This window comes from Dermochelys coriacea, chromosome 5, assembly GCF_009764565.3.
Source record: "Dermochelys coriacea isolate rDerCor1 chromosome 5, rDerCor1.pri.v4, whole genome shotgun sequence".
In the NCBI taxonomy this organism is placed as follows: Eukaryota; Metazoa; Chordata; order Testudines; family Dermochelyidae; genus Dermochelys; species Dermochelys coriacea.
In genome coordinates, this window is record NC_050072.1 from 69,081,279 (window position 1) to 69,096,004 (window position 14,726).

The following is a 14,726-nucleotide window of genomic DNA, read 5'->3' on the forward strand; positions in this document are numbered from 1 at the left end:
CAAGGAAAGTTTTGCCCCATTGACATCCATGGAAGCAAGATCAGGACCACTGCTTTTATTCAAGTTAATTTTCCTCAGCTATTGTGCTTCCTTATCTCTTTGGTACACCCCACTATTAACTGCTGTCTACTCCCAGGAGCAGAGAGTCATTATGAATCTGTGTCATTCACAGTTTAATCAGGTTTTTTTTTAACATCTGGTTATCAATTTTCCAATGAACAAATAAGAAAATGTAATATAACAAAGTTATTTAAATAATGTGCACCTGTGACACAAAACTGACCAAAGCCAGGAAAATGAAAGTAAAGAGTGTCATTCCTCCTGTCCTGGAAGCACACTGCTGGTGCCTTTTCTTTAACTGTGAGCTCACCAAGACAGCATGCTAGTCTGCACTTTGATGTTCCTGGCTTTTGAACCTTTGCATCAAACTCTTAAATCTTATTTAAATGTCCACATTTAGAGATATTTTTGTTTTATTTTAAAGAAAAGAGGAAAAGAAAACACTTAACGAGTTATATTTACCCGAGAGATCAGATCCAGTAAATACCTATCACACATTTTTATTAATTCAAGTATTAAACCATATTTATGATATTTTTAAAATACATTTACCCAATAAATTGAGAGAGCTCCTTGCTTGTTTTCCAGTCTGTGGAATATATATTTGTTTTAATATAGGTAATGTTTGTGCAGTAATTAATAGGATTCTTAAGAAGACTATATTGCTTAATATATCACACAAATCACACTTTTCCTCTTTAAAAGCACTTTACTATGATTAATTAATTAATTATTTACAACATGTGTCTAAAGATTGCAGCAATCCATGGCACAATGACTCCCTTGGTATTCTTCTGAAAACTCAGGGCCATGGCATTTGACATTTCTATTTTCAGTGTACAGGGCATCTCTATGGTCTTGTATAAAAGTCTCTTCTTCATATAAGGCCTGATCCAACTTCCACAGACGTCCATAAGATTTGGAGTAGGTCTATAATATTCACTGTGGCTGAAGGCAACCAAGGGGTTAATGAATATATGTAGGAATAGAGAAAGCATTTGGGAGACAATTTGACCTTACATGAACTGGCTTGTTGGAATCTGTTGAATCAAATCCAAACCATTTGCGGTCCTGTTTGAGAGACAATTGTGTCTCAGACTGTTCCTTATGTCACCAGCACATACACATCATGTTACAGTAACAACCCAGAAGAGCTGATGCTCCAAGTGTCCATCCCCAGAATTCAGAAAGGAGGAGAGATTCAGTTGGTGCCCTTTCCCCATGCCACGAGCCCTACTCTGCTATCTATAATGCTAGGGTGGTTTCCCACTGGGGTGCAGGCTCTTTTGGGCTGGCACCACATCATGATTAGATTCTATACAAATTAGATTGTAAACTTTTCAGGGCCTCCTCTTACTATGTATTTGTACAGTTGCTAGCAAAATGGGACTCAATCCTGATCAATGCTTCTGGCTGCTACCACAATACAGATAATTAGCAATAATGATACCTTCATGCAAATGTCATAGTGACACAAACATTTCTTTGTTGCAGTTCAGGTCAGGTTGGAGCGGGATTTGTGATACCTATACAGACCAAACCTAAGTTTCTTCACGTCTGCCTTCAGGTAGAAAAAAGGCTGTAAAATATTAAAGAGATAATATTAAAATAATGCTCTCTTCCAACCCAAGTTCTCAAAACATTTATGAATTCAGCCTCAGAATCGCTCTTATGAGGTAGGTTGTGATGGGGAAGCTGAGGCAGACAGCGAGCTCAGGTGATGTACACAGGGTCACACAGTAAGTCAATGGGAGTTCTGGGAATAAATCCAGCCGTGTTTTACTCTAAGTACCATACTTCACCCATCTTGTCACACTTGAGAATCTCTACTTTTTATTCATGCCCACTGTTCTACACAAACACCCTTCTTACACTCTATTATAAATATTTTAAACTTCATTTATACTGTGAATTGTGTACATTTTTATACTATTGTACTTTGTTTTCACTCACTACCTGATCTATGGAAGCTAAAAGGTGTAGTAACATTTCTAGTAACAAGCTTTCAGTTTATCAAACCTTCCTCCCCCTTCTGTATTAAAATCACTCTCATGATAACAATTAAAGAAGCAAGGATTTTTATGACAGTGCCTAAAATCAAGTTTTTGGCTTTTAAAATTCTCATTCTATGCTTACAGATCATATTACCTCTCGGAAAGTTCTTATTAATCTCAGTGTCAGAGTTGTTTCAAAAAATCTACTGTAATAATGAAAAGTCATCTTATCACATTTTGCTCTCAGTGAATTTACTATTCTTTGATAAGGTTGCAAACAACTGGGAAGTAATTGATCTGTAATTAGTGTGGCAACTGTACAACACAGACTGTACTGGGATTTCATCATCTCTGCCCGGTACTGAGCGTTTTGGTTTATAATATTAAATTATTTAGCTTCTCTTTCAAACACAAATGGTATCATGTACCCGCCATTATTTTAGCAACTCTCTGAAGATGAGAGTAACATTTTAACTTCTAGGTTTCAGAGTAGCAGCCGTGTTAGCCTGTATTCGCAAAAAGAAAAGGAGTACTTGTGGCACCTTAGAGACTAACAAATTTATTAGAGCATAAGCTTTCGTGAGCTACAGCTCACTTCATCGGATGCATTTGGTGGAAAAAGCAGAGGAGAGATTTATATACACACACACAGAGAACATGAAACAATGGGTTTATCATACACACTGTAAGGAGAGTGATCACTTAAGATGAGCCATCACCAGCAGCAGGGGGGGGGAAGGAGGAAAACCTTTCATGGTGACAAGCAGGTAGGCTAATTCCAGCAGTTAACAAGAATATCAGAGGAACAGTGGGGGGTGGGGTGGGAGGGAGAAATACCATGGGGAAATAGTTTTACTTTGTGTAATGACTCATCCATTCCCAGTCTCTATTCAAGCCTAAGTTAATTGTATCCAGTTTGCAAATTAGACTCCAACGAGAGACTGCTGAATTGGAATTGTTTTTGAAGCTTTTTTGTTGAAGTATAGCCACTCTTAGGTCTGTGATCGAGTGACCAGAGAGATTGAAGTGTTCTCCAACTGGTTTTTGAATGTTATAATTCTTGACGTCTGATTTGTGTCCATTCATTCTGAATAACCCAGGAACCTATCCTTGCAACAAAGCCCGTTGCCAACTCTGTCCACATATCTATTCAGGGGATACCATCATAGGGCCTAATCACATCAGCCACACCATCAGAGGCTCGTTCACCTGTGCATCTACCAATGTGATATATGCCATCATGTGCCAGCAATGCCCCTCTGCCATGTACATTGGCCAAACTGGACAGTCTCTACGTAAAAGGATGAATGGACACAAATCAGACGTCAAGAATTATAACATTCAAAAACCAGTTGGAGAACACTTCAATCTCTCTGGTCACTCGATCACAGACCTAAGAGTGGCTATACTTCAACAAAAAAGCTTCAAAAACAGACTCCAACGAGAGACTGCTGAATTGGAATTAATTTGCAAACTGGATACAATTAACTTAGGCTTGAATAGAGACTGGGAATGGATGAGTCATTACACAAAGTAAAACTATTTCCCCATGGTATTTCTCCCTCCCACCCCACCCCCCACTGTTCCTCTGATATTCTTGTTAACTGCTGGAATTAGCCTACCTGCTTGTCACCATGAAAGGTTTTCCTCCTTCCCCCCCCTGCTGCTGGTGATGGCTCATCTTAAGTGATCACTCTCCTTACAGTGTGTATGATAAACCCATTGTTTCATGTTCTCTGTGTGTGTGTATATAAATCTCTCCTCTGCTTTTTCCACCAAATGCATCCGATGAAGTGAGCTGTAGCTCACGAAAGCTTATGCTCTAATAAATTTGTTAGTCTCTAAGGTGCCACAAGTACTCCTTTTCTTTATTTTAACTTCTAATTATCTTTTACCAGTAGAATTTTTCACACATGACTCACCATGTACTTATTTAGCATGCCACTGCCTGCCCATGTCTATGAATGGAGAATAAGAGAGGCCCTTTCATCTACACCCAACTTGCCCCATTTATCACTTGGCTGCACTAAGCCTCTTGGTAAATGTCATTTCTACAGCTGAATTCTTCAAAAAACAGACTAACTAAGGAGCATAAGTTTAATTCAGTGGAGTATACCTTCCTCACCGTTTCCAAAAAATCTGTCAGACACACTCTACAAGAATAGGCTGCACATCGCAGTATACACTCATAGCAAAAAGACTGGCCTGCTGAGCTAGGCTTGGAGTCACAAAAGTACTTGGGCATCTTGGATTGGATCTCCAAAGGTACTTAGTTTTTAGTCACCATTGCAGCACCAGCTACTCCCTAACCCTGTAGGCAACTAAACTGACTTAGTACCTAAGTTTTTTCCTCTGGGCATGCACACTGCAGCCTCACTTTAAACACTTGGGCACCTGTCTCCTGCCTGAACATGTGCACTACTGCCTCAGGATAGGCATACAGACCCATTTCCCACCTAAGCCCCAGAGCAATTCACAACCCAGGAAAGAGAGGGATTTGGCTGCCCAAGGCACATGCAGGGACATGATCTGGTAGGCAGCCTCTGAGCACACCTACAGGATCAGAACTCTCAGGCAAGTTCACATGCAGCAGCAGCACCACCACTTTTATCATCTTTAGCCTATTGGATGGGGTAGTCATTCAAGATATGGGAGACCCCTGGTTCAAGTTGCCTCTCCCTCTACCAGTGCTGTTTTGTGTAGAGTTAGGCAGCCTCTGAGCATGCCTATCAGATCAGCCCCATATGCAACTTAGGCAGAGGAGCGTCTATATTCCCCCAGTTCATGGATTGCAAGCAGAGATAGGCACCTTCCTATAGCCCAGACTTGGTGCTTATCTCTGTGAAGGAGTGGGGCTTAGGACACACTCTTTTCATCATCATTTTCTAGCTTAGGTGGCTCCCACCTAGCATGGTGGTTTTGTGGTTCACATTTAAAGGTGCCTCTCCTCCACATTCATTGTATAGAAGCCTATACCACTATTTCAGGATTTGTGGATCACATTGTGATTCCTGTGATTTTCTAGTCACCTAAAAGTTAGGTGTTGCAATGCTCAGCATCACAAGGCCTAAGTCCCTTTTGTAGAGCCGAGCTTTTCCAACACGACTTCCTATTACCAGACTAGTTGGCCACATGGCCTCTGTCATTCAGTACTGTGGGCAACTCTCTGACTATTGTGATGGAGATTTAAAAGTTGACAGAGATATTAGTACCTTTGGTGTAGTCCAAAGGGATGCTGGTGTCTGTTTTCCATAGTCAATTATATAATATTATACAACAAATGAGGAAGACAAAGAGCATTTTATCTTTGTGACATTCATTTCCATTTTGTTTTAATCATTAGTAATGGGTACATTTGATAAATTAGGAAGCAATTTCACTGTGAAGGCTAAGGAGAATCAACCACCTTTAATGGATCTTGCATAAAAGATCTCAGAAATTCAGTCCAATACTCTTTCTCTTTAGACCATGCCCAAGCTATCAATCCCTTTTAATTTCTGCTGTAGCTTTTTTGACGGAGGAGTGACCAGAACTGAACTCACATCGGTGCACCATCAGTTTATGTAATAGCTTCATTATGTATACACAATTATTTTCCATCCCATTCTTTATACATCCTGACACTAGGCTGTTTTGACCACAGCAGTACATCAAGCAGAGTTTTTCAGTGAGCTGTCCAGAATGATGTGCAGGCCTCTCTTCCTGAGTAGCTACAGTTAATTTAGAACCTAACAATTTTATCATCAATACATTTGATTTGGTCTAGTGCTGTCCATTGCCCTAGCTTTGATAGGTGTCTCCGAATTTCCTCAGAGTCTTCTCTGCTTCTCTAATCTATATCATTTTATGCTGCCAGGTCATGCTTACCCCTTTTTTCAGATAATTAATACATGTAATAAACAACCCCAGAATCTTAAAACTGACCATTTATCCCTATTCTATTTCCTGCCTCTAATCAGGTTTTAATACATGACTATTTTACCTCTCACCCTAGGAGTACTTAGTTATCTTTTAGTCACCTGTGAAGGACTTTGTCAAAAACATCCTTAACTTCCTTTTGATATTTTCTTCCCTTTATGTGAGGTATCTGGGGGAGAGTCCAGGCAGCCATCTATGTGCACCAGTAATGGGGCTTGAGTCAATCTGTCCTTTGCAGAGACTTTGACTGGTAGCAGATGTTACAACACTTCGTAGGTATGCCGACAGCTTGTTTTTTGGATTAGTGAAACCTGAATTTACCATGTGATAAGGAGCAGGCTTCTTTAAAAAATTTACACCAACTACCTCCAGAGCTCTGCACCACAGAGACTCCCAGAAGGCAATTAGCTTGGTGGCAGATTCTCAGTAAATGTGCATAAGTGGGTTTTTGAGTGCAAAGGGACTGTTAAAATACTAGTCTCAACATAATATCCTGTAGTGTTAAAATACATTCCCCAGGGATTTAAACCAGCTGAGGGTCTGTTCCAAAGTATTTAAAAAGTACCTTGTACTTTTTTCAATAGCAAACATATTTTCAGCAAGCTAGAATGCTTAAAGATCCAAGAACAAGCACTCCAGCTTGCTGAAAATATGTTCACTGTCTAACAACATAAAATGCCCTTTTAAAATACTTTGGAACAACCTCAGCTGGAGTAAATCTCTGTAAATCTCAATTTATATTAGCTGAGAATGGCACTTTTTAAGACCCCATACTCCCACATTTGTCACTGTATACATGACCTGAAAGAGTGACTAAATACATAAAATAATAAAAACAATAAAATAGCCAGAGAAGGGCTGAGTCAGTAAAAAAAAACATCTGTGGCCTTCCATGTTGTAAAGAGCCCTTTGAGATTGTGGATCCTCACTCTGTAGGAATCCAGCCTATCCAGAAACAACTCATTCAAAAAACCAAACAAAAAAAAATAATCTCGTGTGTGTTATTTAAAATGGGACAAAGATTCCCAGGTAGAAGAAAGTTCGTGTTGTCCACACTACAGAATTCTTCTGAAAATGTAAAGTGCACTTCTACTCTGAAAAGTGACTCAGTAAAACTGAATCATGGTTCATTGTTTATTGTGTCTTCCGATTTACCACCAACTGCATTCCATTTACAAATAAAAGATTTTTTCCTATCTGCCAGTTCTGCCTACTCAACTTGGGACCTTTAAAGTCAAGATTCTGCAGTTGGACCTTATTTTATATTTCTGTGGATGATACACACGTAGTAATGAAATTCAGCTCACTCTCTGAGTTGTTTGAGTTTAAAAGAATTTTGATATTGATACACTGGGCCAATGCTAAATTAAATAAAATCGAAATCTTCTAAATTCTGTTCTTTTCTGCATTTTTTACCCTCTGTAATATTTATCATTTTCTCTTCCTGTAATAGCTATAAATCTCTCCCTCACTGATCCTAATCCTCCTCTTCCTTTTTAATTTTGCAGCTAAGTAGGAATTACCAGTTGTGAATTTATACAGTGGCTTTTTCACTTGCACTCTGATATAAAACAAGAAGTTTCTTAAGTTGCAAAATTCCCTCTTTAGGAACTAACGTAAAAGGGTAAGAATTGTAGCCCTTTTACTAGGCTGTATTACATTTCCTAAGATTTCAAAGTCACCAGTACCTTATTGATCCGTGCCCTACTTATTTGCTCTCTGTCTTTTCGACAACATAATGAGGAGACACATGCCGAAGTCCAGTTGAGTCACACTTCTCTGCAGGTTTTGGAGTCTCAAAATTAGTGAGATTTAAATTAAAGAACATCAGTGAGAGAGAGAAAAAAAAGGAAATGAAAAGAAGCTCTAAAGACATCTGCTGTACATCTATTCTTGGGATCAAGATGTTTAGAATGTGGAATTAGAGAGAAAGGGAGGAAAGCTTTTGGGTCTGAGCAGTACAAGCTGTTTTGCCATTTGCTGGTCCCTCTAGGTTTTGTTGAGATCAGCTCACCCATATTTCAAAATCAGGCTGCATGGCCTTTATCTGACTGTCTTGGAACCTCCTGTGCAGAATTCGTTGTAAAAATGAAATCACAATTGAATGTCATTGATCTACACTGATGGGGGAATAGCAAGGAGCCCCCAGGGGCAAGGCCTACCGGAGAACACTCCATGCAAACAATAGGAGAGCTGTGAACTCCGGGCTCTATGATGAGATTTCTTCACTAACTGGAGGTGTTTTCACTTTCTCCTCTTAGCCTGAGGGATAATAGGACCCAATTCTTACTGCTGCAGTGGCTGGGTTTTTTTTTTTAAGCCATTATGCAAGTGACATGGTCAATAGCATCAACCACTGCAGGAAGATAATCAGAAAAGCTGTTGCTACTAACCTGCTCTCCTTGTCTTCAACAGGCACTCTTCAGAGATTTATTTCCTTCTTTGTGCTATGTATATTGAACTCAGCTGCAAGTGAATGGACTATTTGCCTACAATGCAACTCCAAATGTAGTTAGTAGGAGCTGCTGGTGCCAATTACCTCTGATAATCAAGTCACTTCTATTTAGGTGCTTCATTTTAGGAACCCAAGTTTGAAAATGTTTGCCCATGTCAACAAGTGTATTTCAGACTTTCAGAGCATGATTCTTGGGCTCAAGAGATGGGTGGTGGTCCAGGAAAGAAGTGTATAGTTAATGTGTTAGAAATATTAATGCATGTGAGTAAGGTAAATTAGGTACATAAATATATAAGCAAGACTGGCTGGCTCAGGAGACTAATAATGAGGTATGGAGTCTTTCATCTCTATCTTGCTGATTTAAATCCAGCCTAGATTAGTAGTGACCAAAAGTTATGACCCTATGATGACTACTTGGCGCCTGTGTGAAATGAGTTTGGTACTCAGGCCAGGCCACAGCAGTCAGGTGCCTCTATCACAAAATCACCACCTTGTTGCATGGAAATCTCAGCAGGAAGGCTGAGCACTACGTAAGCCTGGTAAGGGATGCCCCTACAGGTGTATGTGAGAAGCTTGAGTAGCTTGTTGTGTGAACAGAGAGAGGGTTTCAGTTTCCAGGCCTGTCAATCCATCACCTTTCATTAACAGTGAATTTGATGAAAGAGTAAAAATATAGATAAATAAAAAAGTTATTTCCATGTGTAAAAGAGTGGAAGTTTATTAAGCTGCATTAGAAGGGCTGAGTCTTCCTTTAAGGCTTTTTTCTAATCCCAATGGAGCCACACAATGGTTATATAATAGAATTGAAATAAATAAAAGCTCACCAGATATATAGAGAGAGTCTGCAAAACCAAGAAGGGATCACAGAAAAAAGAAGCAAACATATGGACAAGTTTTTAGGGAGAGAGAAATGAAGCCAAGTTCACAGACGTATTTTAATTTTCTTTAGTTCTCAGCCTTGTGAGGAGCCCCGGAAATGGAATGTACTAATCCCAGCTGGCTACAGTCTCTGATAAAGGTGCAAAATCTCCCCAAACTACAGAAAATTGAATACAGCCAGAATTCTGTTTAATTTCCCCTACACCTCCCCTTCCCAATAATATTCCCCTGTTGCTCTGTCAGGGGCCACCAAAAGAGTTGACAAGGAACTGGCAATGCAGCAAAGATCTTGTTTTTTAATTATATAAATACAACTCACAGAAGAGATGAGATCCATCAATTGAGATTTTATCTGAAACACTGCGGGATACTATTTAATATAACAAAGAGGAGCTTTTTATTTATTTATTTTGCTCTATTGCAAGTTCTGTGGTTTATTCTCACATCCTTCAATATCACCTAGCAAAGCAACAGGGGAATATTATTGGGAAATACATGGGATGGGGGATTTAACAGAGTCCTGGCAGAACTATGCTTATTTTTTATTTTGTGAGGTTTTCATCTTGCTGCTGATTAATATGAACATGGAATTAATATGAACATTCTAAAAATGGTCACATGAATATTACTACTTTGCATTTACATAGATCATCTGAGGATCTCAAAGCATGTTGCATAAATTAATCCTCACACATACTTTGTCTATTTATTGCACAACATAAAAATGAAAAAAGCACTCAAGGGTTTGCATATTTTTAGCATGCAAAGTAACCTTTTTTTTCCCCATAATATTATCAGCTGCATGGAAACTGAAAGCAAGGTAACATAAGCTGAGAAATACAGACTTCACTGAGCAAAATAAGAGGTTGGGTGGTTTAAAAAGAAAAAAAAACAGAAAAACCAAACCCACAGAGCTGGTTGATGTTTTTTTATCAAAATTTTTTCTTGCCAAAAAATTGGGTTTAATCAAAAATGATTTTTTTATATTCGTTTGATGATATTTTCCAATTTTCTTATGGGTAATTTCAAAACAAAATGAGGGTTGATTTTTTTTTCATTTTTAGTTTCAATTTTAAATTTTTGTGCTGTTATAGTTTTCACAAATCAACTATTTTAAAATTTAATATTTTAATTTTTCTCCATTCTCCATTTTCCCCCAGTGAGTGCAAAAAAAAGAAAAATGTTCAGAGGCTGAGTTCTTCACTTTTCTCTTGTTTGTTTTTTTACTTTTGCTGCGTTGTAACTTTTCAAAAGTTATCAAACTGTGGAAAAGTTGCAGAGTGACAAAGTTCCAATGTTTCAGTTTTCTTTTTGCCATGCTGTAAGCTTCAAAATTGGAGACATTTTGAAAAGTTACAGAGTGGGGGGAAAAAGGAGATTTAAAAAAAAAGGAAAAAAGGGAAAATAAAACCCCTACACAGAATTCCTTCTTTTGAATTAAGTGGCTAAAAAAGGGAAAAGCAGGAGAAAGAGGAACGCAATAACAACAAAAACAAAAACAAAGAACGCTTAATTTTGAAATTTCAAGTTTCCTTCAGTTTTTGAAAATGGAATTGAAATGAAGATTTTGATTTGAAATATTTTGATACTTTGCCACACAAAAGAAGACAGGGTTTTCTACCAGCTCTAGTTTTTAGTAGCATTTGACTATGTAAAAAAAAAATCTTCTCTAATTTCTTCTTATCTGCATTATCATAGTGCCTAGGACCCTATTGTGCTATGTACTGTACAAACACAGAACAAAAAGAGTTTATGAAACATATATTTCAAAGTACAGTATATTGTGTTAGTGTTGATACAATGTACAATATTGTTTCATTGTCTAATATTCTGTAGCTGCCTTTTTGCCATTTCTGTTTCAAATCTCTCTTCACCATCTGTCATCTTGGTATCTAAGTGCTGTGCAAATCCATTACAATTAGAGACATCTAAACAATTTTGGATAATTAAGAACTATCACGACCCACCTCGAACTTCTGCCTTTACTCAAAGTTGAACAAAATAGAAACCTCTTTTAAAAATGTTTATGAATTTTGATAGGTACAGGACAGAAGAAAATAATGCTAAGGACCTGCAACTTTGCAAGGAAGAAAATAACAAATAATTTCAGAACCGTACACATATAGTATTCCAACAGTCCAACAACAAATTACCTTGGGATATTCCTATATCCCAAGGGAGGAGGAAATGGAACTGGGAAAGGGTGAGAAACTAGAAAAATGTACTTTTTCAAGATATATTTCTAAGACACAAAGGGCTAAACTTTCAAATGGTTTCCTTTTGGTGTATGTTCACTCTCAGCCCCTTGCACATAAAATGACCACATGCAAATTAGCCCCTTACACATAAAGTGACATGAGCAAAACTGCACACCTATCTGATCTGCACTCAGAAATGTGGCAATTTCACACACTAATGGGCGTTTGACTCCGCAAACAGAGGCCATTTGAAAATGTGACTGGAAAGAGTCAGATGTTTCCAAACTATGTTTATCCATTTTAATTTCTCCACAAACCTTTTGCATTAAGATAATCATGTTCTTGTTTTCTTTGTTTAAGACAGAAAGAACACAAACATATCATACAAATTGCCTTGTTGGGGCTGTCACATAGTTATACACAGCATTTACTACAACTACCGAAGCTTTAAACATCAAAGAGGAAAAGCAAATTTGAACAAGAACCCAAGGATTTGTGTATCAGGGTTTAATAATTTTCCTGGCTAAAAGACAGGCAAAGTTCTAGGCATGACCCACAGGTCTAACAAGGTCTCATTCTAAATCTATATTTTTTCTGTTATTTAACTCTGGGATTCTCAACCTTTTTCTTTCGGAGGCATCCCCCAACATTCTATAAAAACTCCACAGCCCACCCACACCACAATAACTGGTTTTCTGCATATGAAAGTCAGGGACGGTGTTAAGGGGTAGCAAGCAGGACAACTGCCTGGGCCCCATACCACAGGAGGCCCCACAAAGCTACATTGCTCAGGCTTCGGCTTCAGCCCAGGTGGCGGGGCTTAAGGCCCTGGGCTTCAGCCCCATGTAATGTGGCTTTGGCTTTCTTCTCTGAGCCCCAATGAATCTAATGCTGGCCTTGCTTGACAGCCCCTCTGAAACCTACTTGCAGCCCTCCAGGGGGTCTCTGACTCCTGATTGAGAACCACTGATTTAACTGTTCCAAAATACATTGAGTCAGAGTTAGGATTGCCAACCCTCCCAGGATTGTCCTGGAGTCTTCAAGAATTAAAGATTAATCTTTAATTAAAGATTATGTCATGTGATGAAATCTCCAGGAATTTGTCCAACCAAATTTGGCAATCCTAGTCAGAGTTCCAAAATAGGTTGGTCCTCCTTAGTTTTTTTCCTCTTCAGATGTCTCCATTTTCTTATCCAGAATTATCTCCCTGAGCAAGAGAAATATATATATATATATATATATATATATATATATACACACACACATATTTTCATAAGTCTGAAAACTTGTGTTGGAGAAACTCAAAATCCTCTTAGTATAGGAACATTATCTCTATTTTCAACCAGGGTCTCACTCCTGGTTTTATCTGGGAAATTCATCAATCACACAGCTGCTTTCTGTCTACTCAGATTTGGGGGTGGTATCTCCTGTTGTTTTGCAAGCTTTCCAGGTGAATTCACTCTTGTGCAGTGGGAGACAGCAAAAGGCCTAAGCACTACTTAAGCCATCTAAGCCCTCAAAATAGGACATAAGTGTTCATAGGCCTTAGGCTGACCTTCTGTATGGGGTGAATTTACCTTTCTGTGTGCAGGGAGTCATCCTCTGTGCTGATCCCAATCCATTAGCAGTTATTTTTCAGAGTTGTGGCACATTTTCTCCCCCCCGCTAGTCCCTCTGGGTCTGATATTTGTGAATATTCTGAGACTTGATTTGTTTTTTCAAGCAATTCATCTCTCAAACCTACTATTTTATGATGTCTCATTAATGAGTTTTACAGCTCAGATGTTTGCTTAACCTTCTCCTCACATGCTGTTAAATCCATGCTGTTTTAATAGCTTTGAGCTCACAACATCAGACTTCAACTCAAGAATATTTATCTGTGTGGTAAGATTATCCAGTTTGCCAACAAAAGAGGTTACAGTACCTTGTAAGTCATTCACTCTGATGTTTATTTCCTCTGGAATTGCTCCTAGGAAGTAGATCTTCTTTTGTCACCAGGCTTTGCCTGCCCTCTCCACCAGCTGTTCCACCTTCCATCTCTATCAGTGAAGGTTTCCTGGCCTTAAATAAACAAATAAATCTAATTGTCCTGGGTTTTTTAATTATTATTATTTCCACCAGTGTCAACAGGATCAGAGTCTAGCCCAGTATTTTAAGTGAATGGTATTGAAGAAAGGGGAGGAATGATGCGAGGGAAGGGCAGAATTGGAGCAATTTAATTTGCCTGTTTCCCTACTTCAGCTTTTCACACTGCATTAGCAGCCCCATATATTTGTAGGGGGTGGGGGGCTTCTGGTGTGGGATTCCCATCACCTTGTTGGTCTGAACCTGAATCAGATTATTCAGTGTAAAACCCCATGGAAGTGTTACAGGGTTTTCAATAGCACCCCGTTATTCTAGCAACGTGTATTCTTTGTCCTTCCCTTTCTCTCTCTTCTGAGCTAGCCATTTCTTTTTTTGAGTAGTGACTCAAGCTGCTTCCAGGCTCCAGTGGAGTAGGTAACAGGATTTCTAAAATTTCTCCAAAGCTCAGGTTTCTTTAGGACTGAGCAATGTATCTGTTACCTAAGTTGACCTGGCTACTTGTGCTGCTGATGCATAGGTCTCTTGGGTCTTCTATCTACTCTGGACCAAATCCTGAGAGTCTAATTCAGTCCTTACTCAGGCAAAGCGCTCATCAGAGTTAATGTGTGACTAAGTAAGGATGTCAGGTTCTGGCCCTTTTGCAGTTTGAGTGCTGCTGCATTAAATTTTGAGACCACAGCTACTGTGCCTTTGTACAGCTCTCTCTTTTTCTTTAGGGCCTTCTGCTAATGAAAACAGAAGTTGCAAAGCATGCATGTCTTGATAACTTAATAGGTTTTCAATTCTACCGGGACACCTTAGAATCTTGAAAGTTTAAAGTTGATATACAATGTAACAGTAAAAATTTAATTATTATTAAGGGTTAACTAAGGACCTGAGTGGTAGAAACCAATCCAGCTGTGTATAATTAGACAGTAGCTACCTTGTAATATTGAGGCTGTAAATAGCCCCAGAGGGGGCACTGACAGAAGTCTGAGGTGTTTACGAGGCACAAGAGATGTTTGCACCAAGTACATAATTCCTGTTGCCATAACTATTACTGTTATAATGGATGTGTTCATTAAAACCAGAAAATTATTTGTTTATCCATCTTTTTGCTATCATGAGCAGTTGCTGGGAAGAAGCAGGCAGTATGCT

General features: G+C 38.7%; 1 long non-coding RNA gene across 1 annotated transcript; it reads right to left on the bottom strand.

The window, feature by feature from the left end:
• Nucleotides 1–755: 755 nt before the first annotated feature.
• On the bottom strand, nucleotides 756–13,536 carry LOC119856349. Its single transcript, XR_005293252.2, has 3 exons — nucleotides 13,429–13,536; nucleotides 1,511–1,639; nucleotides 756–1,008 (listed from the first exon to the last, which is right to left on the bottom strand). It is a non-coding gene; the product is annotated as an uncharacterized LOC119856349 (long non-coding RNA).
• Nucleotides 13,537–14,726: the final 1,190 nt, after the last annotated feature.